The 23,303-nt window shown below is 48.3% G+C and overlaps 1 protein-coding gene across 3 annotated transcripts in view; it reads left to right on the forward strand.

Moving 5' to 3' along the window:
* elf1 (E74-like ETS transcription factor 1) overlaps nucleotides 1-23,303 on the forward strand; it is a 42,661-nt gene that overhangs the window by 5,993 nt on the left and 13,365 nt on the right. The window contains exon 1 of one of the 3 annotated variants that reach the window (XM_076046781.1): nucleotides 4,137-4,509. The exons of 1 other annotated variant lie outside the window; for it this stretch is intronic. The gene's annotated coding sequence lies outside the window, so the exon portion shown is untranslated. Of the gene's footprint in view, nucleotides 1-4,136; nucleotides 4,510-23,303 lie in introns of those variants that run through there. One more of the 3 variants, XM_076046779.1, reaches the window with a different exon arrangement.

Raw genomic sequence — 23,303 nt, forward strand, 5'->3', positions numbered from 1 at the left:
TGTCTTCTTTTTGTGGTTTTTCAGGGCAGCTTGCAGCAGCTCGTGTCCTGTTTTTTGTCACTGAAACCCTAAATGCAAGAATGTTAACACTCCCCTCAACACTGAGGTCGAGCTTAAAATTATTTAAAGGCCTTGAAAACGGTTGTGCAAGGTTTCGTGCCTGACGTCTCAGTGAACATTGCGCATCATCAACTTGCTCTTCTTCAAAACTTCAGCCCAAACCAGAGGCCAAATTTCATTCAGTGAGTTCACTATTCTCACTTTTCATTCTTCTCACTATTTCTCCATCCCTCTCTGTGGGGTCAATTATGCCGCCGTGCTGTTCTCTCCTGTTTACCTCCCTCTCGTCCGTTCACTCGGCTGGCCTTTTTGACTTTGCCGAGTTGAAAGCCTGCCGTTTCTTTCTTCGGGTTGGCCACGCCGCCACGCGGTGACCTCCGAGCCGCACAAATGATTCCCCGCGTCCTCCACAAGACTCTCGTATCTGACCCCGTCAAGGATTGTTTGCAAATGCTTTGTGCGCTTCGGCAGCATAACACTCCCTCTTTCCAAGCGTCGGCGCTCGGTCGAGTACTCTGTCTCATGCAACACTTTGTCATGCGTTCGCCAGTAAGCGGTGATCGTCGTCATAAAGTTTATATCAAGGGAACGAGGCCAGCCAGTTAAGAAAGAGATAACATCTTTAACACATTTGACGCCTGCTTTCTTGCTCTCTGCTCTGCAGGGTCACATGATTCAGCAGTGATCATCCCACACAGCGTATGTTTTTTTATTTATTTTTTTTTCACACGCCACCAAACAACTGCAGGCATCAGTGCAATAGCACGATGCATAGTCTGAGAGCTAAATCGAATTGTTTCACAGTAACACGCTGTGAATCACCAGCGATTTAAACATCCTCACTTTTATTGCCTCTCCCCAGAGCAGTGCAGGGTTTGTGTTCAGTATTACTGAGGGTGGATGGAATGATGGAGCATTATGAGCAAAAAGTGTTTTCGGAAGAATAAAATGCTCAGAAATCCCTTATGATGAGATTATTCTCATGCCACTCGTAAGACTTTATTGTCCAAGTCTGCATTCAGGGCCATAAATGTGCTTTTACTAGCTTTGCAAGCATAGACTGGAGTGTGTAACCGTTGCAAGTACAATAGGTTTCCTGCTGATTTTCCATCCAGTTGGATGGTAGGAACAACCAAGATGTACCGACAGTACAACACATTTGAGAAATGTCAGTCTTTGAACTCTCATGGAAACAATGTCACCTCAAACGCTTTCCGTTAATCGGCTCATCAGAACTCGGTGTTCCAACGAGACAAAGTGAAAGTTTGCGGTGTCTTAGAGCTTCTCCACTCAAAAGCGAGATGTTTACCTGCTTACAGATCCGCTCCAAGGTTCCGCAAGGTTCCGCAAGGTTCAGGCTCCATCGCCGCGTTCACCTCGGAGGCTCGTTGACTGGATCATTTGTGTAACGGCCCACGGTGGGTAACAAAGCTTAATAAGCGGTGCTGTGCCTTTAAAGTGGCTTTTAACGACGGGGGCAATAAATACCAAAAAGAAGGGAGCGCATGCTGTCACTCCCACACGGCGTCTCCAATGGAGACAAACGTGTTCTCACAAGTGTCCGTATCTGCCCAGCGTGTAGCGGATGGGCTCTGCCCCGAGCCCATCCGACCTCGCGTTGGAACAATACGGCCGCCACCTTGCGTGTGGACCTGCTTCACACATGTGAATTGAAATGCTAATCATGAGTGAGTTGTTTATCTCCGTGGGCTTCGTCTAAAGTGAAAACATGCATGTGTAATTTCTATTCCATTTCATGCCAGTCGCTGCTCGTCACTGGTCCCCACACTGGGCCTTGAAATATTTGAAAAATGCCCCATTGACAGTCAAAGCGTGTGTGACTCTGAAACATCCCCACTTACACAAGTTTTACTTGCATCGTTGCTTATGTATTAGGAATAAACTTCAAGCAGAAATATTCAGCCTAGGGTGGCGGATGGTGGAGCAAATGCAACAGCATATATTCCAACTGATGCATCTGCAAAATGTGAATTCATTCTGTTGACTCATGCAGTTTTCCTGCAGGATTATGCCACTCTTTGGTGTTTTTATTTATTTCTTAATCGTAAATTACATTTTTTTTATTTTTATCCGCTCACATGGTTTTTATGGATCTTTTGGTTGGTATCATGAGAAACAAGCGGTTTTCCTTGAGCTCTGGGGGCTGGGGACAGTGTTTGTGGCGCGGTTGATAAATGGAGCTTGTTTGGTGTAACTCTCTCCCACAGTCAGGCTATCAATTTGCTGCAAAGCAAACAGCAGCTTTCTTCCATGAGCCCTGACTGCTGTAAACAGAGGCCAGGGAGAATTAATGCGAGGATGAGAGCGCTCGGGGGACGGAGGGTGCACGAGCTCAGGATCTGGGACCAAATAAACTCACAGCTGTAGTTAAAATAGAGTTCAAGACCTTCAGTTATACATACATCAACCCAAACATATGTGTGATTTATCATTATACTATATACCCCCCACCCCCCTCCTCCCTTGACAACAGTCACCATGTTATCCACACAGCTTGGTATGAAATCATGCTGCCTTTTAAGTGAAAAAGCTAAATATGTACAAACTGAAGTGTGATGCGTGCTTGACGCCGACCTCAGGTTTCCTGTTTGCCGGTGTGTCATTTGTGATGCAGATTCGTATCAGCCAAGTTTGAAGAGACTCAACAGTTCACGGTAAATCCCGCCAAGTATCGAAGATGCTGAGATAAATCTCCATGACGGCGTCGAAAAGTGTGAGCTGAAAGCTTTCAAGCATTTTGCCAGTATTTTTTCTGTTATTGAGATTTACATACTTTTTGAATAAGAGGCCAATACGCTCTCTCTGAAACTCTCCACCACCGCCTGTTGTTACTGCTTTGATCTTGTTTTTAACTCGGTACATGTTTCAATCTTGATAAGGGCGTTGAAGGTACCTCCTCTTTGTGCCATTGCGCCATTTATCCATGTATGTAAAAAAACAAAACAACAAAACTGAACGACTCTCTCTTGAAGATGCAAGACAGAACGTACATTAGGTGTGCATATTATCAAGGGAGCAGAAGCCAAAAGAAACTGCAGTTAAGGATTTCACTGCAAAGTATTTTCGACTGCGAGTCACAAGTTAACGTGATGTTGAAACCGCGTGTCGGCAACAGGAGTTTGACAAGAGGGGTGGGGGGGGGGGGGGGCGAGAGATAGACAACCATTTTTCGGGGCCTGTTGCGGTGAAGCGCTCGCTTGCATCTCGCCGCAATCCACTCTGCAGTTTCCTTTGTTTGTAGGTTGTTTGATTCTGCTGCAGAAAGACCCCCAACCCTCCTAGCCCCACCTCCCGGTGGTTATCTGCCTCGCTGGCGTGGCTTAAAGCCCCAGTGTCTAAGAATGGGTTGTGTCAAATAAAAGTGTAATAAGAGAGAATGTCAACGTCCCTGTTTTCTGGTGCTCCGTCACAATGTTCTGGCGACTCTCCTTCAGGATGTCGAGTCTCTTGTGTGTTTTTTTTAATCACAAATTTAAATTTGCACTTGAGAGTACGTTAAAAAAAACAAAAAAAACAAAAAAAACGTTTTGCACTTATGCAGCATTTTTTAAAATCAGTTTTTCTTGAACGTTGAAGGTTGAGGCCAGTTTGTGTGGCAGAGGTGAAATCGAAACATGCAGTTGCACGCTGGCCTTTTAAAATCCCATAAACGCCCCACGGGCGCTCCTAATTGGGCGGGATCGATACGAACTTTATCTCCGAGGTGCCGTTCTCGCTTTTAGTGGCCCTGCCTGGAACCACACTGCATGGGTCAAAGTCTACGCAAGGTGCAAACCTGCCTGACTGTTTACCGCCGTCTCCTCCTGCACAGGAGAAACCCGTCTGTCGTCTTTGCTGCTGCTGCCTGCTGCTCCGAGGCGTGGCTCACTGGTCGGACCTCTTCTCGCTCTCCCTTCCTCCCCTCCCCCCGGCCGATGCCGTCCAACCCCCTGACACATGAGAAGCTCACCTGAAGGCATTTGCATACGCGGCGGCCGATACCGGCCCCTGATTGGCCAGGTACGAACGGGCCGGCCTCAGGGCTCCCCCACCAATGGCGACAGCGGCTGCGTGACTCACAGGGAGAGGACAAGTTGCTCCACGATACTTCTCCTTTTTTCTGCTCCAAACAGCAGCCATTGCATTGTCTTTTCTTTTTTTTTTTTAAACCCTCCTCCTCCTCTTCCACCTCCCTCTCCTCCTGCTCCGCCTCTCTAGTTTTGTTTTATCGCTGTGAGAAAGAGGTGTGGGTCCTGACTGGTGGTCCACACCTTTTCGGACAGCTTTGTCCCCTCTCTGAATGCAGTGTGGATTATACCCCGTTTCATCTCCTCTCCCCCTCCGCCCCGCCGCCCGTCTATTTTTCTCTTGATTTTCTTTTCCCCCGCCAGACGGCCGCTCGTTCGGTTACAATCATGGACGTTGTCAACCGAGTCCTGGGCGTTTAAGGTTAGTGATGAATTCTTCTCCTCCTCTTTGTACACGGCGGTTTCTCCTCGGCGGAGCAGTTGACAGGGAGGTTTTTTGTTTTCTACGTACGCCGAAGTGTTTCGTTTCTTTCTGCACGGTGTTTGTTTGGTGGCTTAGCCGCCACCGCCAGCGCACAGGCGGCGACTTTTAGCGCCGACGGCGAGCGCCTTCGCCTCTGAAGTCACTCCTGCCAGAGCGCTTATTAAGGTTTTTGCTGAAGAAACGAGTCACGCGGGTTCAGGTGTCAGTCAAGCAACATGTTTTTTCTTTCGGTCCCCATGTGTCTCGGCCAAGCCTACTTCTTCAATAAACACTTTCGCAGAAACAAAAGGTAAAGTGTCCACGTTAACATTTTTCCACTTTTTTTTTTTTTTTTAATGCGGCGGCGCGTCAAATCGATTTCAACTAAAAAAGTCACATTTTCTTTGATTTGTTACCACTCCGAGGATTTGAAAGAAAGTTGCGTTTGTCAGTTGCCCTCAATGCCCACTTGTTGCTCCTGCTTTTATTTTATCAGTTGCCTTATATGGTGAGTTGAAGCGAGGGCGGGAGCAGTATTTTGCAAGCCCCTGGGCCAAGCCCTCTGATCGTTCTCACTGTTAAGTAATGAGTTATTACACGTCATAATTGTTCCTGAGCCACAACTGCCTTCAGAATGCAGTGAGGTGGTATTTGAAAAGCTAAATGCAGCTCTTTTTGTTTCCTATCAACGATTGCTGTGCAATCCTGCAGTTGACTCTTATTACCGAAGCTGAATGTTTGTCATTCTTTAATGTCAAACTCTGCATGTACAGCTCTGCAAGGTCTTCCTTTGACTTTTAGATGTTTTTACTTTGTCATTTTTCCCTCGTGAGGTTGTTGGAGCCGAACTTTCCAGAGCTTCAAAATGGCCTTAACTGGTGAGGCCGCTCCGCTCAATGCTGATGCCGATGATCTCTCTCTGTAGCGTTGCAGCGACACAAGCGAACTTCCTGTTTCACCAGAAATCTACTTTCTGCTCTCGTCCACCACAAAAAGACATTTTGTGTGCGTTGCTGAAGAAGCGCCGTCTCGGCTCGGGCCGCACGCTGATTTCACACCCACTCCTGTCATCTTGCGTTTTCGCCATTGCGCCTGTGTGGACTCCCGCCAGTCCCGAACCAGCTTGAACAGTTCACATAATTGGCGCTGACTTTAGTGGTGCGATGTAAAGAACGCGGACCTCGGTTGATCTTCTCATGTAATGTCTGAGCTGAACTGAAATTGGACGCAATTGGGAGCAGATGCGCCAGGTGACAGTTGGCTCGGTTACTGTTAACAGGCGTCAATCAGATGGTGGAGCAAAGTTTTCTCTCTTTTTTTCATTCATGCATTTATAATCGTCACTTGCTGCAGCATCTAAACATGACCCAGTGAGTAAATAGTCGGATGAGCCAGGAGTTTGCATCATTTTCTTTCCCACCTTTCCCTAATTTGGGTTGTAAATGAGGCCCCTGGCATCTCAGAGGATGGCCCCTGCAGCGTAGCTGGCATTTACTAAAGCCTTGCGTGTCTTTCTCGGGGGGGGGACACACGACGCGGCCAAAGGGGTTGGACAGCAGTCTCGGGTTTGGCCGTTCCCGCAATACAAATTCAACAAGTCTTGGCGCGTAATTATATCGTTAGGCTTCAGTAAAGTGACGAGTTCACGCAAGGGAGGAGGGGAGAGGGGAGGAGAGGAGAGGAGAGGAGAGCAGTCAGGGTCGGGGTGGAGTTCATCATTAGAGCCCCAGCGTGCCCAGATATGCAAAAATGAAGGGGTTTAATGTTACAGGTACAAACTTTGAATAGAATGAACTCGGTAAACTTTTTTTTTTAATGATGTGAATGAGGTAAACTGTTATGCGACCGGGCACAAGCCATTTTCCATCACAGCAAAACTAAATTGTGCAGTTGCTTTTCTTCATACTTGCACACGATACAGTAGATTTACAAAACATTGCACTCTGCTGTGAAATCATGTTTTTAATGTGTTTTTTTTTAATTCAATGAAAGCTTTGATCATATTTGTCAACACTTAAAACTGTGTAACTCTTTGTGGCTTGAAATGGACCAGAAAATACTTGTTAACCGTACATCAACAATAAGCATATATATTTGTGTGAAGAACGGGTCGGCTTGTGACCAGTCAGACATATTTTGCCAACAGGTATCTGGTGGACCTGCTCTGGATTTTGCAATTTTTAACCATCTTGCGACACGACAGGCGAAGGCACTAGCATTTGCGAGATGTCTTTTTTCACCATTAGGTGGCGCTCAACCTGACACGTGGACCTTTACATTTGTCACATTCTGTTGGGAAAGAAACGTTACGAGGCCTTTGTCGGTTTCTCAGCGAGGTTAACTCATGCAGGGCCTCCTTAAATGTCAGCTTGTTCATCTCTTGACTACCACCTCTGCAAAACTCTCACCCAGTGTCTCGTCTGCGGAGGGAGGACGAAAGTGACGTCGTACGTTTTTCAAGGACTTGAGGGTTTACACCGTGCCCGTGGTTCTTCCGTAGTTACTTTGCTCCACTTGCTCTTTATGGGATGAGCGACGGCCTGACCGTTGAAGACGCGGCTTGTGACAGGAAGTGTGAACCCCTGTGACCAGATGGATAAAAAAAATGGGTGGGGTGGGTTAATGTGTAACCCACTAGCGGTTTGCTGTAAGCGGGCCATTGGGCAAGGCACGCGCTGTCCCCATGCCGGTGTGGGACTGCCTCAGCAGGTCGGTGAGCCTACCAACTACCCCCACAAGCCCCCCTAGAGCCCCCCCCCTCTCCCCATGTGTATCTGTCCCGGCGCGTCGAAGTTAGCCGCCGCGCCGAATTGGGTAAAAATCTGTTGAGCAACTGACTCCTCCATGTTGCAACCGTCTCATACTTTGGAGCGTGCCAGGACTGGCACGCCCGCCGTCGCGAGGAGAACATGTCCTACCAAAGAGCATCCACAGCGTGATACCCGCGTTTTGAAATCCAACTTGTCCCGCCTGTTGTGTGTGTGCGTTGCGCTCCCAGACCTGCTCGACACCCTTCCACCTCGTTATGTCATCAGGGGTCCTCGTGTTACTTCGCTGACGGGAATGAATGAGAGACAAGCGTGCACGATTCAGGGACAGAGAGATGGTACGTGTGTGTGTGTGTGTGTGTGTGTGTGTGTGTGTGTGTGTGTGTGTGTACGTGTGTGTGTGTGGGTAGGTGTGTGTCTGTGAAGGAGGAACAGACAGAGAGAGAGAGGGAGAGAGAAGCCTGGGGAAAGAGATGATATGTGGAATATCGTGTCACACCTCTTGATAACGCTGCCGGTTGGGCAACATAGCGCACACTCGGGTCAGAGCGAAGATCGGACGGCAAATGGACGGCGAAGCCGGCACGCCGACGGGTCAGCACTGCAACTTGGCGACACATCTGCAGGTCGTGTATTTAGTTCTGTACGTAGAGTGTAGATGGAAGGAAAATCTAAGCTGTGCAATGTTTGTTTTTGTCCTAAAAGACAAACAAGTCAATTAGGATCGTCAAACCGCATCAATTCACTTCTTATCTCTCTCTCTCTCTCTCTCTCCCTCTATCTATCTATCTATCTATCTATCTATCTATCTATCTACTCACTTTAACCGCTCTAAATCCTAAACCAAATGCGTCTGTGTGGTGCACAGACGAGGCGACGGAAAAGTAGAAAAACATAGTGAAACTTCTGCCGACCCAGAAACCAGCTGCAAGTTGGTTGCGTCTGCTAATTTGGCTCTTAGACTGTGACTTACCTCAGTCGTGCGTTGGTAGGAGAAACCAGGTTTAAACTTTGTTTTTGGGAAAACAACATAAATGTATCTTGATAAAAGTCATCCGTCATGCTGTGTGTGTGTGTGTGTGTGTGTGTGTGTGTGTGCGCGCGCATGTATGCATGTGGCATGTGTGCGTGTGTGTGGCTGTATGCACGCTGCTGAGGAAGTTTTATTTCGTGCACATTAAATCAGGTTGAATCTGGTGCAGGAAATAAAGATGCGCGGTGCTTTTGTTCACCGCGTGGTAATTTAGTCAGTCCGGTCGACGTGATCCGGACTCCCCGACAGCCGCCGGCTCCGAGCGGCGTGAACGACGCCTTCCTTTCCGAGTCATTTTCTCCTTCCTGTTGCGTCGGTTGCGCCCTGCGTGAGGTAAAGCTCAAAAATGGAGCTCCAGCCGAGAGACACACGCGAATACAATAACGACATCCGTCCTCAAATAATTTGTAGCTGTAGCCGCGTCCCGCCGCCTCCCTAGAAGCTCCCTAATTTAAACATCACGCTGGCTTTAATGCGCCGGGCACGGAGCAGCGTTCCGACCCGGGATCAGTGGGAGATTGATTTGCCTCATGCTCTCTCCCAGACTCCGCCGCCGTGGTGTCAGCGTCTGGAAAACTGGCTGTGCTCTGCCCCCCCCGAAACATTTGCAGTCTCGTGATCATCGACTGTGGAATGAAAGAAAAAAAAAAAAAAAAAAGTTGGTTTCTCCATTTTGCTCTGCACTGGGACCCCTGAAATTTGCCCTTCTTTTGCTAAATGCTTTGCTAGCAATCAATGTCGCCTTGGCCTCCCTCTATCACTTCCCCTCTGTGCGCTCATGAAATGATCAATGAGCAGAAATGAAAGGACTGTGGCGGACGCTCAGGCATTGAATGGAGCCCAGAGTCTGGAATGGCCCCATTTATAAAGCGTGACAGTGGCCTTTTTTTTTGGGAGAGTGGGGGGGGGAGATCTATCATGATGTGTGGCTGCTGAATGAGGAAAAAACACCCGGACTGACTGGGCGACTGAGTGATAAATGGTCAGAAACAACCCTGAATTCAACGTTACCACTTCAGCATCAGTTCATATTCAATTCATCATTCATTCAGAACCAGGCCGCTGTCAGTCTGTTAAACATTCACCGGCCGCTTTACCAGGCAAACTGCTGGCCATCAATTGGGCAATCGTGTGGCAGCAGCTCAATGCATTCAGGTCGTGGAAAAGGGCGTGTTGTTCAAGTTCAACCTGAGTATCGGGACAGAGAGGAAAGGCGGTTGGAGAAAATATCCGGTGAGCTGCAGTTGTGTGGAGGAAAATGCCTCGTTGATGTCAGGGGTCAGAGGTCAGACTGGTTAGAGGCCATACAATAACCACTGGTTACAACCAAAGGATGCTATCACATCCACCCTTGAGGCAGTGTATTTATATGCGTGTACATATACACACTTACCAGCCACTTTCTGTTGCACCCAGTACTGTAGTAAATAAAAAAAAAACTACGGTATTCCCAACACCACGTGTACACAGTAACAGGTGATCGTGCAATTACAATTTTTTTTTTATTGCATTTATGACCGCAGTGTGTGTGTTGCCTGTGTATTTATTGTTGCAGTTTGAATTCCTCTTAGTGTATTAGTGTATTTAGTGTTTAGTTCATTTTAGTGTGATGCACTGACTGTCTGGCACTTTTTTAATGTGTTTGTGCATGTCACAATGACAGTAAAAGTCTATTCTATTCTGCTAATAAGGTGTACCTACTGAGGGTGGGTGTATATTTTCCCCCTCAAAGCAAAGAATCAGAAGCAGCCATCGTCTCGATCCGGTTCGTCGTCGCAACAGCTCTACCTCAAATTGCTTCAGTGATGAGAATAAAACTGCCGTGGGTGGTGCTCAGCCGTCCAGCCACCAGCGGAAATCTAAAACAAGTTTGTTTAGCCTAGCGTACCGGCAGCTGTCTGCAGGTCTGAGGAAGAGGAAGCGAAATCCTCCTAACAGCACCTCTAAGATGGCTAAATGACACGCTGTGCCTCCGCTGTTTGTTCCCTGTTGCCGAGAGCGTCTGACATCACGTTGCTCAGACCCTGAGAGCGACGGCGTACGTGCGGCCGCAGTTTAGCGCCGGCGCTAAGCGGGCTGTAGTTCTGATTGAGCCACAAGCGATTTTACAAGCTTTTGAAAGTGCAGGGTTTGTTTCTTCTCTCCTATTTACCTTGACAGAAGTGTTTACAGTAGAGGCGGAGGCAGGTATTTAAAAAAAAAACAACAACAACAACAAAAAAAACCCTTTCAGCGTGTCTGTTTATGCACGTCATGGCCGGCCGTCGACGTGACGCGTCCTTGCAAACGGTGCAAAGCGAGCTGAGGGAGCCCTCCCCCCACCTCCCACTACCTCCTCCACCACCTCCTCCACCCCCGACCACTGTACTGCCGAGCTCGCCTCTTTACAAGCCCTCTCCCTCAGCTTGTTCCTTAGCAACAGCCACTCCTTGTTTACCTTTGCGTTTTTTGCATTGTGCATTTCCCGCCTGTGCAATATAGCCGCGGACCCTCGAGAGGGTGGGGCACTGATTGCCAGGCCTCTTTATTCAAAGTAGCCGCACCGAAGCAAGCGGCTGCAGCCGGAGCCGGCCGGCGGCACTACCTTCCAGGTAGTAATAGAATCAGAGGCGCTTTAATTAAATAGGCCTCCTTTTTACACTTCCAGAATCTGATTAATACACAACTGACTAACGTGTTGTTATGTAACAGTTTTTTTCTTCTGTCTTGTAGCAAAGCTGCCCTTTTAGCCGGGCAGGTTCATTGTCCCCGCCCCCTGCACCCGTGCTTCACCCTGCTCACTGCCTGACCGTCATAAACGGGTGCATTTCATAAAACCTTCTCAAATATTGACCAAGCTGCGTCGACCGTCTCCCTCGCTTCTCGTGCAAACTCAAACACATACAAAGTAATGCGGGGAAATTAAAGTTTGACTGATTAAATAATTGATTGAAGTGGCACCACCCCCACCCATGTAGCGTGACATGTGACACTGTCATCCTTTATCCGTAACTTTATGACTTCACTCACGGCACAAACTCATGAACTGTCCCTTTCTTGGCGACCTGTGTAAGCGCGCAGATGACATCATAAAAAGCAGTGACTCAGCACTTCAGGCACCCGGACGGCCAGGAATGGGAGATACACGCACACGCACACGCACACGCACACGCACACGCACACATACAGACAACACACACGCTTACTGTCTCGGAGATTAGATAGAAAACATTGGCCCCGGCGATGCCTAATTCCACACTGATCCAGTATCCAATTGTGTGAAATCAGATAAGCTCTTGAAGGGGGCTAAGCCGCCTGAGTGTGAGTGGTCCTATCTGAGAGGATTTGCGGGAGGGGATCAGATGAGAAGAGCTGATTTAGTTGTTATTAGCTGTTAAACCGAAGCTTGATCCGCAGGAATCCCTCCGCCGAGGCGGCAGACGCGCGCTTCTTTGACCTTATTGCCAATGATGGATGTAAATGAGGCGGCGGTATGCACGGCGCGGGTCGGAGACAAAGCTGTCCTATTAGCGGACGAGAGCGGCCTTGATGAGGAAGTGCAAAACTCCAATTTTGGCGCGAAGGTAAACAAACAAGATAGAAGTCTGTTTATTGAGCAGGCAGACACGAGATGGACCCGAGGAGAACCTCACCTGTCTCCTGCCGCCCTGGCTGAGGGCCGCGTTCAACTGAAGTGAGAGAGGTTTGAGTTTCCTCCTGCCTTTCATCCCCTACTATTAGTGTGAGAGCATTTATAAGTTTCCACGGGTTGGATTGGATTTGTCTCCCTTCTCGCTGGCACAGCCTGTGAGATGCCTCACCACAATAGGTGACAAAAGTATTCACATTGTGTCCTTGTGTGTGGATACTTAAAATCCATCTTATGAAAAAATATTCTGGTAAAAGTACAGATTCAACTCCTTTACGTAAGTGAAAATAAAAAAGCACATGTTCTGAAATGTACTTAAGTTAAAAAGTATAAAAGTGATAAATGTTGATAGTTTGGCAAAAATGAAAAAGTTGTGACGGAATAATCTGGACGGAACTGACCAGAGTGACGCCAAAGTCGAGGTTCTCTAAAATAATCTCCCTCTAAAATGTGTGAAATCCACTTTTATCTGTAAAAGTTCAAATAGCTCTAATTCACGTAAGAAAACAAGTGACTTTTAACAGAATTTGTATCTCTTAAGCACTTTTGAACACAGAACAAGCGCGTTTTTCCAATGCAAGTTGTAGAGAGTAAAGATAATTGTGTATAAATGTAGGAACTAAAGGTAAAAAGTTGTCAGAAAAAGAAATACTCAAGTACAAATACCTGCAAAATCTATTTATCTACGGTAACAAAGTATTTGTACTTTGTTACTTCCCACCTCTGCTCGCGACTGATGGACACGGCGGTGCGCTTGTGTCCAGACCTGTTTGGAATGCAGCCTCCTGCGTCGGTGGCCTGATTCCAACCCTGACTCAGTCTGGAAGCCCCGACATTTCTCAAAAAAAGCGGGAGGAAAAAAAAAAAAAAAAATCTATCTGTGTGCTGAACCTGGTCGGTGCCGCCACGGGGCCTCGGCGTTTGGAAAAAGTGCCCTGGCCTCAATCGGAATTCTTTCCTGAGAAAATGAGCTGTGGTGGGAGGTTACGGCGGTCGGATGGGTGTGCTGAGAGAAAGGGAAAAGAAAATGGAATCAGGAGTGAGTTTGTTCGCCGTGTTTACATTCAACCCGGTGGTTTTTATCCAGATATGATATCTTGTCTTTCTGCAGCCGCTAAACCTCGTGCGGTGAGTCAGGGTGCAATTAGGCTCCGACGGCCTGTTTCACAAGCTGAACTTGAACGTGGCACAATGTGTCTTTTTTTTTTTTCTCACATTTTTTTTTTATTTAGAGAGGACAGGCATTAGAATGAAGCGATGTTTTTTTTTTTTTTTTTTTTTTATCTTTTAACAAAAGTGAACAAAAAAAATACTCTGCTTATCCACTCCAGCATTGTTGGTGGGTCAGAGAGCAACCAATGCCTTGGAAGAGCTTTTCCCCCCAGCGGCTATCAAGACACCAAACAGATATTCATCAGTTCGTCTGACCTGTAAATCTGAAATTCCTTAAAAAAATAACGTGGAAAACTGCATAAGGTGGATTGGCGTTAAATATATCTCTTAATATCTTATGAAGTTCTGTCCGGGAGGACTCTACCGCTGGACACACTCAGAAAGTTCTGCCAGAACGAGGCGCCATTTCAACCAGGATTCACCTTAGTTTTTAGTTTTATTTTCCGTTCTCTAAAACTTCACTTTGCCGTGATGGGGATGTGACTCCCTTGCACCTCCGTGCCAGCCGTGTCCTCTGCGGTGAGAGTGGGGGGGGGGGGCTTTTACGCTCTCGTCAGGTGTCAGGTGGCTTCTGCGCGGCGTCCGAATCCACCGCTCTCGTTCACGGACCGAACACCTCGCGTATTCCGACGAGGGAGACGGAAGGAGGCGACGGAGACGCATGCACGGACCTGCGTGTTGTTTAATCTCGGGGATTTGGCGGAATCGTCCAGATTGTAGAGTTAAACGCACTGTACAAGCAGGCAGGTTCTGGCTCCTCCTGCAATCCGCGGGCTGAACTCTTGTCGCTGTTTTTTTTTTTCTTCGTTTCACGGACTCGCTCGGACTCGACGTACTCGGATTCGGAGGAGTCGCAAAACGTGACAAAATGTCGCTGCGAACTGCAGACCGTGGCCCGCACGCACTGCGTCATTTTCACCAACCTGTCACAGTTTAACTCGATGAGGTACACTGTATTGGCTGGTGATCCTCGGAAATACCACAGTACGTGATAGTAGATCCTAGATCAGGCATGGGCAAACTGCGGCCCAGGGGCCTTATGCGGACTGCTAAGGTTTTCAATCTGGCCTGCCGAACTCTGCCGGCCCCTCTGTCAAATCTTTAGAACCCATTGTGGCCCACCAGTTAAAAGGTTTGCCCACATCTGACCTAGATTGTTTTAGGACTGTTATAAGCCACTGACACACTTTCATTGTACACTGAGTTATAATGAAAGTTTTTTTTTATTCTAGTTTGTGTTGTGTTGTTGTTGTTGTTGTTGTTGTTGTCAAAAACATTAACTTGAGTTAATGCACAACGCTCATCGCACTGTGTATGATTGTGCACGTGCAAAATAGCCTGATCCTGGTGTTTTGGATCTTTTTTCAGAGAGCTGTGAGCTTTTGTCGTTGCTTTGTGTTGACAACGTATCTTTAAAAACCATCAAAATGACTGAGTTCATTTTCATATAATGCACTCAGTCAATACCTCAGCGTGGTACCTGTTAAGACGGCAGGCCTGAGTTCTCTCTTCCCTCTTGTTTTCGAGATATTCCGGATGGTTTCAACAGCACCGATGTTTCTGACGGGGGATTATTTTTTCCCGCCGCTGTTCTGTCGATGGCAAATGTTGAGGTCACCAAAAAGAAATTCTCCTTGTGTCACGCCAGTGACGCAACCCTAAGCCAGGGCCGAGTCCCTTCAGGAAACGGGAGAGCGATGAGCAGGAGGAACGGCGAGCTGGCTGCAACGTTTTTGGGGGGTTTGTAATTGTGATGTCTCTTCCAGAAACCTTTGCTGCAACTTCCTGTCCTGCTTTCACAACCGCGGCTCTTCCCACCCGAGGCATGCGGCCCGGTTGCTTCACAGCGCCAGCGCAGGGCCCTCGGGGGGCTATTTGTCGCAAACGGCTTGGGGTCGGTATGAGCACATCTCCCATCTTGTTTATTTGCGTTTATATATATATATATATATATATAAAAAAGGAAGAGGCTGTTTTATTCTTAGAGCAGGCATGAGCAAATTATGGCCCGGGGGCCATTTGGGGCCTGTTAAGCTTTTTAATCCGGCCTGCCAAACTGGAAGAAATGATCTTAATAGTAAGTAAGTTATAAAATAGCATTAGTATTTTAAGAGACATTTCAATAAAGAGCTAATACGGTGGGGCTTCAAAGACACATATTTAATGTTCATTTTCAATTGGCATTAAAGACGCTTTCTACATATCCCATCATATATATTTTTCCTCCTATGAGTCGGGTCACCAAAACACTCCATCCATCTGCTGCTGCTCCGGGCCCCTCGGTCACATTTTAGAACCCAGTGTGGCCCGCCAGTGAAAAAGTTTGCCCACCCCTGTCTTAGAGGCTCAGACAAAGTTCACTTTTTTTTTTTTTTTTTTTGCGGTACCGAAATACGTGTCACTTCCTGACCTAAATGAGGGCTGTTTGGCAGCGAGTCTCTTCTCAGAAGCGTCAAAACCATTAGATGAGGGATGTGCTTGTTGTGTGCGTGCGTGCGTGCGTGCGTGTGTGTGTGTGTGCATACTTGTGTGTACGAGTGTGCACGTGTGTGATTGGATGGTTGATAATGTCGTGTGTGTGTGTGTGTGTTTGCACGCCTTGTGTCAGCAGAGTGGGCGAGAGACGTCTGCAGATGCCAGGTGCGGCTGCGAGCGAACTCGGCCGCCATCCTTTAATTCGCCGGCCGCCGTCGTTAAACAAAACGAGCGGAGCCGGCTTTAAAATGTGTCAGCTCATATTTTAGCCAAAGTGCTTCTCCTCCTTCTTCTTCTTTTTTTTTTTGTCTTTGAAAAACACTTTGAATTTACACCCCTGAAAAAAAAAAAAGCCAAGAAAGACATTTGTGGACTTGTCATGATGCAGCGAAGTCAATTTTTTTTTTTTTTTAACTTCGCTGCAAAAGAAAATCTGCTGCAAAGTTTTCTTCTTCGTGTGATAGCTTGGCCCTGGCACAAAAATGGCTGCGTCCGCCGCCCCGTGTCTATGAAAGTCGCTGCTGCGCGCAGTCTGAAAAGGAAGATGGGGGAGTTTAGAACTTTCCGCTCTTGCACAGAGGAAGAGAATTTCTTCTGAATGTGGTCTAACAGACAGGAAGCAGCAGAAAGCCGCGGCCTGGTGACGCTGTTCCTGTCAGCGCGACATTCGCAGGTCAGTTTGTGGGTGTTTTTTTTTTCTTTCTTTCTTTCTTTCTTTCTTTTTTTTTTTACGTCTAAACAAGCGGGTCTTTTTTCCTAAACACACTTCGCTGGTATTTGGGGCTGACAGTGCTTCTCATGCGTGCCCTAAAAAAAAAAAAGAAAAAAAAAAGAAGACGAAGAAAGAAACCAGAAAGTCCAGTTGAGCGCTGTTCTTTGATAAAGGGCATGCTAAGGGAGACGATGCGTGGGGCAGAAAACATTCTTGCGCTCGTTTCTTTTTTTGTTGTTGTTGGTCTTCTTCCCAAAGACAAACTGACCGAAAAAGAAGAGGAATCTTTTTTTTCCTCTGGGTCTCTGGAGACGTTTCTTCTACTGGGGTCATTAGTCAGCCCTGGCTATCTTTCCAGAATTCTCCGGCCTCCCTTCTTTCAGCGTGGCTCTAATCTTTCACACCAACGGCACATTGGACTTCTTGGCACCTTAGTTGGCACCGCAAAACAAAACAGAAAAAAAAGCAAAGCAGTTGTGACAGGAAGCCCCCCCCCCTCCGCCGCCGCGAGTCCGGTGTGGAAAAGTACAAGGTTTGCAGGAGATGAGATAAAATTCCATCCTTCTACATCCTCCTTATAGGCCTGGTGTTGTGTTGCCCTGGCACAGCACATCCAACTGGCTCCAACCCTGAGCTGAGACACGGCAGGTGCCCACAGGGGGAAAACGTCCCCGTGCGTGCATGTGCGTGCACGTGCGCATTTCCGATGCCTCTTGTTGTGCAGCTGCATGCTACCAGGCTATGCCTGAGCCTGCCTGCCTGCCTGCCTGCCTGCCTGCCTGCCTCGCTGCTGATTCTTTTCCATGTTAGCGCTCAGCACGGTCCCAATCGCACACCTCCGCTAAACGCAAATTCGCGGCGCTTCACTGCGCTGTAGCACGTGGTGCACCGACGCCGACAGGGAAGTCGTCAGTCCCAAATTGTGCATTGCTACTTTCGGCACTTACAGGAAGTGACAACTTGTTTTTTTTTTTTTTGTCTTTTTGGTTTCTAGTGAAGAGGTACTAAAGTTAGCTAGCACGCCGCTTCCACAGCCACGGACAGTAACTGACGGCGGCTGTCTGAAAAACTGTACAGCAGGGGTGTCAAAGTCAAATCCACAGTGGGGGCCAACATTGATATTTACTGATCCTCTACACACAACAATGAACCTTTTCATATGGACCCAAACAAGTTTTGCTTCAGCCTGAACGTGGAACAAGCAAAGCTTAATACTGCATAATAAATAACTTTGGCCTGCGGGCCAGAGTTTGACACCTGCAATCTAGATATTGGAGATAAAACTATGTCATAGAGCTTATTTATTTTTGCAGAAATTATGGGAAACTCACACCTGTAGAATGCAGCGACATTAACAGCCACCTGTTTTGACTGTTTTCTCCCGTTGGCGCCGTCTCAACGGTGAGTAAATTGTTTTTTGAGGTGTGTGAGGCGTCCGTCACTCTGCACTTGAGCGTTTTTGGGACTCATTTAAGTCACTCAATTGCCGCTTCAAGTATGAATGCTCTGTTTGTTTTTAAGCACCTAAAACGTTAACCCTTTGTAGTCACTTGACTGCTTTGTAATGTCAAATGTCAATCAAAGTGAGTGTCATTATTGGCCCATCAGAAGATTTTCTTTTTCTTTTGGAAGATTTCCCCCCCCCCTTTTTAAGTTGCCTAATATGGTTTCTTTGGCCATAATAAAAAATAAAAGAATCCCCCCAAAATATGAATATATTAAAATATATGAGGTTTAAGGTACTTTCATTCAGACATTCATCATTATTTGGAACTTATGACACATTTAATACAGATTTTCAATCTTTTCGTGTCGCCAAGAACAAAAACAAACAAACAATTGTATTTGTATTCTATTATTGTAATATTGTAGTAATGATAAACGAGTTCGACATGGAGAGTTAAGTGTTGAGTGCAGATGATGATGAACTGGCTGACTGTGTTGTGCAGCTCTTTGAAGTCGAAAACCCGGCATTGTGTGCTGCGCTGTGGTGAGGCGATGAGTAAAATGGGGGAATGCCCACAAAATACTGAACACACAACAGTTTAAGTGGCACTGGTGCTGACACAGTGCTGTAGTAAACTCCACCGTAAGCATACATTTATGTTTTGGCTTGGAGATGATGCAACTTCTTGATCGCTGACTTTTTCTTTCCAGCCGTCTGCTCCAGGGCAGGGGGGAAAGATTAGCAGACGACCCCCTTTCCCGCTGAGCCCAGCCGTGTTTGCGCGCTAGCCACCGTAACGCCCGCGTTGCGCTTGGCAACGGCGGAAGGCTTTTCCACGCAGCGCACGTCGTCTGCGGCATCTCCACTAAAACACGCCTGGAGGGGAACTGCTGCTCAGAAGTGATGACCGCGATCCCCTGATGCTCGTACGGGCCTATCGCAGGGCTCCAGGAATGGGCCCGAGCCTCATATCACTGAGTCATTTCCTGCACAGGAACCCGGCGGATCCTGCAAAAACAAGCGCGTCTTCTGCTGACAACAATTCAATAATCCAGCAGGCGAGCATGTTTTTCCTGCCGTGTTGCACTTCAGCCGCGTGCCGCCGAGGCAGAGCTGGGACTTGTTTTTAAGGTTTGAGGTACGGAGACCTGATAGACGGCGAGAATCACTGCTCCTGTCAGGGCAGGAAGCGCTTTTAGACCGTTTAGCGAGTAGCCGAGAGTCCTTAGTCTGCGTCGGTGTGTGTGTGTGTGTGTGTGTGTGTGTGTGTGTGTGTGTGTGTGTGTGTGTGTAAAAAAAAAGATTGAAAATACCAGGAATGCCACGCGCCCCTCTAACACCTGCGCTTCTCGCAATCACACCCCTTCGCAGATGAAAGTCGTATGTCACCTGCTGTAATGGACATATTTGTAACCTGAGCCCAAAACGGCTGATAAACCAAGTTGCAACCTCCCCCCACCCCGCCCCTTTTTTCCCTTGCATCTCCCAATGTTTGCGCTCGCCACATGCAGCGGTGAGTCATTGCGTAGTCATTCAATTGGCTTAAATTACCTCCTTTCATGGTCAACAATGAGCTCAGCTGAAGGGACCAAAGCGGGGGAAGTGGGGCCTTCTGGGAATGCTCCATTTGTTCATGAATCCCGGCTCTAATTGGCTGTTATTGCGACTGGCAGTCACCATGCTGTAGGGGTGGAGCAGCCCGGCGTTTGGCTCCGTATACAGACGGTTGTAACGGGCCGACGGGGGGAAGAGAAGCGAGGAGACGGAATCACATCAGCGCCGCTCGCAGATGGAGCCCACTGCTGAGCCATCTGGTCGGCCTTCTAAATACCTTTTCGGACTCCTCCTCGTGACTCATCGTCCGTAATTAGCGGGCAGAAGTCGATTTGCCGCGACTTTGATTAGGGAGCGCTCGCTAAAGTTGCGACCTCGCCGCCGCGCTGCCGCGAACGTGACGGAAATTGGCAGCAACCGCTCGGTGGGATTCGGTGACAAATTTGCTGAGACGTGAGGCGATGAACCAAGGAGGCCGAGTTTTTCACCTTCTCAGCCAAAATGAAAAAAAAAAAGGGAAAGAAAAGCTAATTGTTTTCATCCAGGCCCTCGCAGCAGCTGGATCGTATGAAACCCTTGTATTTGTGAAACATTCCAGCTGGTAGGCATTCAGGCTCTCGCCGCGGAAAAGTCGTAGTTGTTTTGACGGTTTCTCCTAGCCGTTGTTGTTGTCGGTTCCCCTCAAGCGTCAGACCACAAGCTCTGCATCAGCCGTCGGTCAGCCTCTGTTAGGACGGCGCACTTCTTCCTGGAAGCTGTGAGGGTTTTCACTGTGCAGGGGATAGCAGACACTCCAGGCCCTCGGTGAGTCTGGGCAGACATCAGTTAAAAGCCCTAAAACACTTGAGAGGTTGAAAATCTTTGAGCACAAACTGGAGGAATTATTGAGCGGGGAGAACTCTGGCTCCTCCAAAGCGGCTCTGTGTGCGTTTCAAACCTACAAGAACTTTTGGTTCGCCCTCCTCCGCCTGGAAAACTCCAGCAGGCAGCTGTTTTTTTTTTTTTTTTTTGTTGAAGTGGCCTCTGAAAACTGGGTGTATACTGGGGGTTGAGGGGGTGGATGACATCCAGAGTTTGCACCTCGCTGAGGAGCCTCGAGCAGCTTCGGAGTCCAAGAGGTTGGCGGCTGGCGGGGAGCGAAAAGCAGAGCCGACATTTAAGAACTAGAAAGAACATTGCATCCACTTACTGGCCTTTGTTTATCAAGAACATTTATCAGAATGAGGAACAATCTTCTTTGGACGCATCCATGAAAAGTAGAGAGGCGCACTAAAATCAATCGGGCTTCACCAGGGGTCAGCTGGTTTTAGTTTGGTTTCTTTCAGTCATGTTTCTTTTATGTCAATGAAATCAAATAGCTCTGCAAATTGAAATCATCGAGAAAACCATAAAAAATGAATAACATGTTAAAAAAGGCAAAAGCAAAAACAAACAAAACAGAATGAATCTAAACTTGTGCGAAAAAGAGGGAGATGTAAAACTCTCACCCTCTTACATTTGTCGACTTCCATACTTTTTATTTCTTTAATTTATTTAACCTATTTAACAAAAAACATGTTTTATATCCTATATGGATATGTATGTTCATACATATACACACAAACACACATCATACCTCTACACACTCTTGATATCAAGACTCACCGTGTCTTGTGAACGTTGTACTTTTGCACTGTGATTTGACCTGATTAATGCTTGGACATTGCTTTGGTCCCTCAATCCGACACACAGTGTCGTCTCATCACAAGCGTCTCACTACACAAGGCTCGTGTGCATTGAAATCTCCTCATTGGACGACGTCGTCTGATGTGTTCGGCTGTAGAGCAGGGCTGTAGAGCAGGGCTGATTCCTGCACGTCATTTATTTCAATCATTTAAACACAACCCTGGTTTTTCCTGGCCGGGGATGGGTGGGCTCAGTAATGTGATGGGGGGGGTAGGGGGCTCAGTAATGTGGCGGGGTTGGGGAGGGCGGCGGTTCAGTAATGTGGCGGGGAATCCGAGGAGGGCGGCCGTGCAGCACATGCTCTGCTGGATTCAAACCCGAGACCGCCGCGGCCAGGCCACACTAAAAGGCCGAGGAGGCCACACCCAGAGCGAGTCATCAGCAGTCTATTTGCTCTGTGGGCTATTATCCCAGAAAACTCCCTCCTCCTCCTCCTCCTCCTCCTCCTCCTGGTCCTGGTCCTTCCTCCCTCCTCATGACGTACTGAGTGCGGTCACAAGCCTGCCCCTGTGCTGGGACAAGGCAGCTGTTGTCATGTGCTGCCTGGCTAATATGCACGCTGCGTCTGACCAGCGGCTCCGGCTCGCCTCGCTCTCGGCCCTGCTCCACCGCCAGCGCTACGCCAAGTGGGGCCGCCCACAGTGATGCTGCTGTGACAGCAGGGAGGCGGGAAATAAGAAAAACCATGACACAGTGTTGATAACGCAGGCACGACGCATTAACACGCTCAGAAAAAAAAAAAAATCAATTTCCTAGTTAAAGCCCTGATGCGTGTCAGGACCCTTTGAAATCAGTTTCATTTCTTTTTTTTCCACTAATTTCCATTTTTTTTTAACCTTTTGTGCTAATTTAACACTTTGAACATGTTCCACTCATCGACCAAAGTTTTTGTTTGTGACCTCATTTGTCACATGGACTTTAGACCACAAGCTGTGTTAGCGCATTGCTACACATTTCAATATTAAGTTGACAGACTTTGCAACACATGATATCACCTGATGGATGGAAGTCACTTGGAAACAACATGATTCTTAAGCAATGAGGTCCTTTCACCCCCCCCCCCCACCCCCCCTTTTTAATTCTTCTCTGGTGTCACCCGGGAAAACTGGACTTCATATTAAACAACAGAGTCATCTGATCTTCTCGCTGAATTCCCCCATTCGCAGTCCCTTGATGGAGCCAGTCAAAGAGGCCTGACTGATGTAGATTTGCATCCGATGTTGCCTCTTTACGACCGCATTCCGTCCCGACGGGCGCCTTGCCACCGACCGTCCCGTAAAACCGACACCCTGACGACGGCGAAAAGCAGGAACGCGAAGCCTCGCGCGACTCGGGATGATGTGGAATTCTCTGCAGCGGTCTGGAGCGTCAAACCCTCCTGACAAGGTGCGACTGGCTCGGGCCGGGGCCATTGGCTGTGAAGACGTGGGCGTGTGCGTTCCGTGCCTTTGCATGCGGGGAATCATCCCAGCAGGCAGACACACGTTGGCCCGCTCTTCCCTCGGCTGCCAAGCAGAACAACATCTCCCTGCCGCTGTTTGTCACACTGGAGGGCCGAGCGGCAGACGGAAGATGGCGGCGGCGGCGGCGACGGCGGCGACAACAACAACTCCATTACCCAACACCCGACCCTCCCCAAAGTCTCACCGGGAACTAGTCTCCCCGCCCCCAGGCGAGAAAGACACCAGAGCTAAATTTAAAACCGGATCCTCCCTCCTCCGCCACTGCTGCCGCCGCCACCCCCTTCCCCCGTTTGGCGCCGCCCCTCCCACCCAGCTTCCAAAACACAACCGGTGCCTGGTATGCAACTTTCTTCAGGCATTTCAAAGCAAATAGGCTCCACCCTGCCTGCAGCAGTGGAAAGAAAAGAAGGAAAGAAAAAGAGCGGGGCTGCGTGTGTTTGCACTGTAGGAGTGGTCGTGGTGGTCCAGGCTCAATGCTGCTGCTATCTCTTACAACTGCTGCCAGCCAAAGAAGAAGAGGAGGAGGAGTGGGAGGAGGGGGAGGAGGGGGAGGAGGAGGGGATGGGTGGGTGGTGTTTGTAGCCCTGGGGAATCCGTTTATTCTTCAAGCTGACTCCGGCCCCTCCCGTCCCCTCAGCTCTCCAAACCTGCCTCTGGGTATCAGGTTGTGGGGACACACCTCGACATACCCCCCTCCCCGCACCCCTGACCCCTCACCCCCACCCCACCCCCCACCCCCGTACCACTCCGCCATTGGCTCACGTGATCCCAAAT

The sequence above is a fragment of the Nelusetta ayraudi genome, unplaced genomic scaffold (genome assembly GCF_046127955.1).
Source record: "Nelusetta ayraudi isolate G7.1 ecotype Tasmania unplaced genomic scaffold, CSIRO-AGI_Nayr_v1 ptg000090l, whole genome shotgun sequence".
Taxonomy (NCBI): Eukaryota; Metazoa; Chordata; class Actinopteri; order Tetraodontiformes; family Monacanthidae; genus Nelusetta; species Nelusetta ayraudi.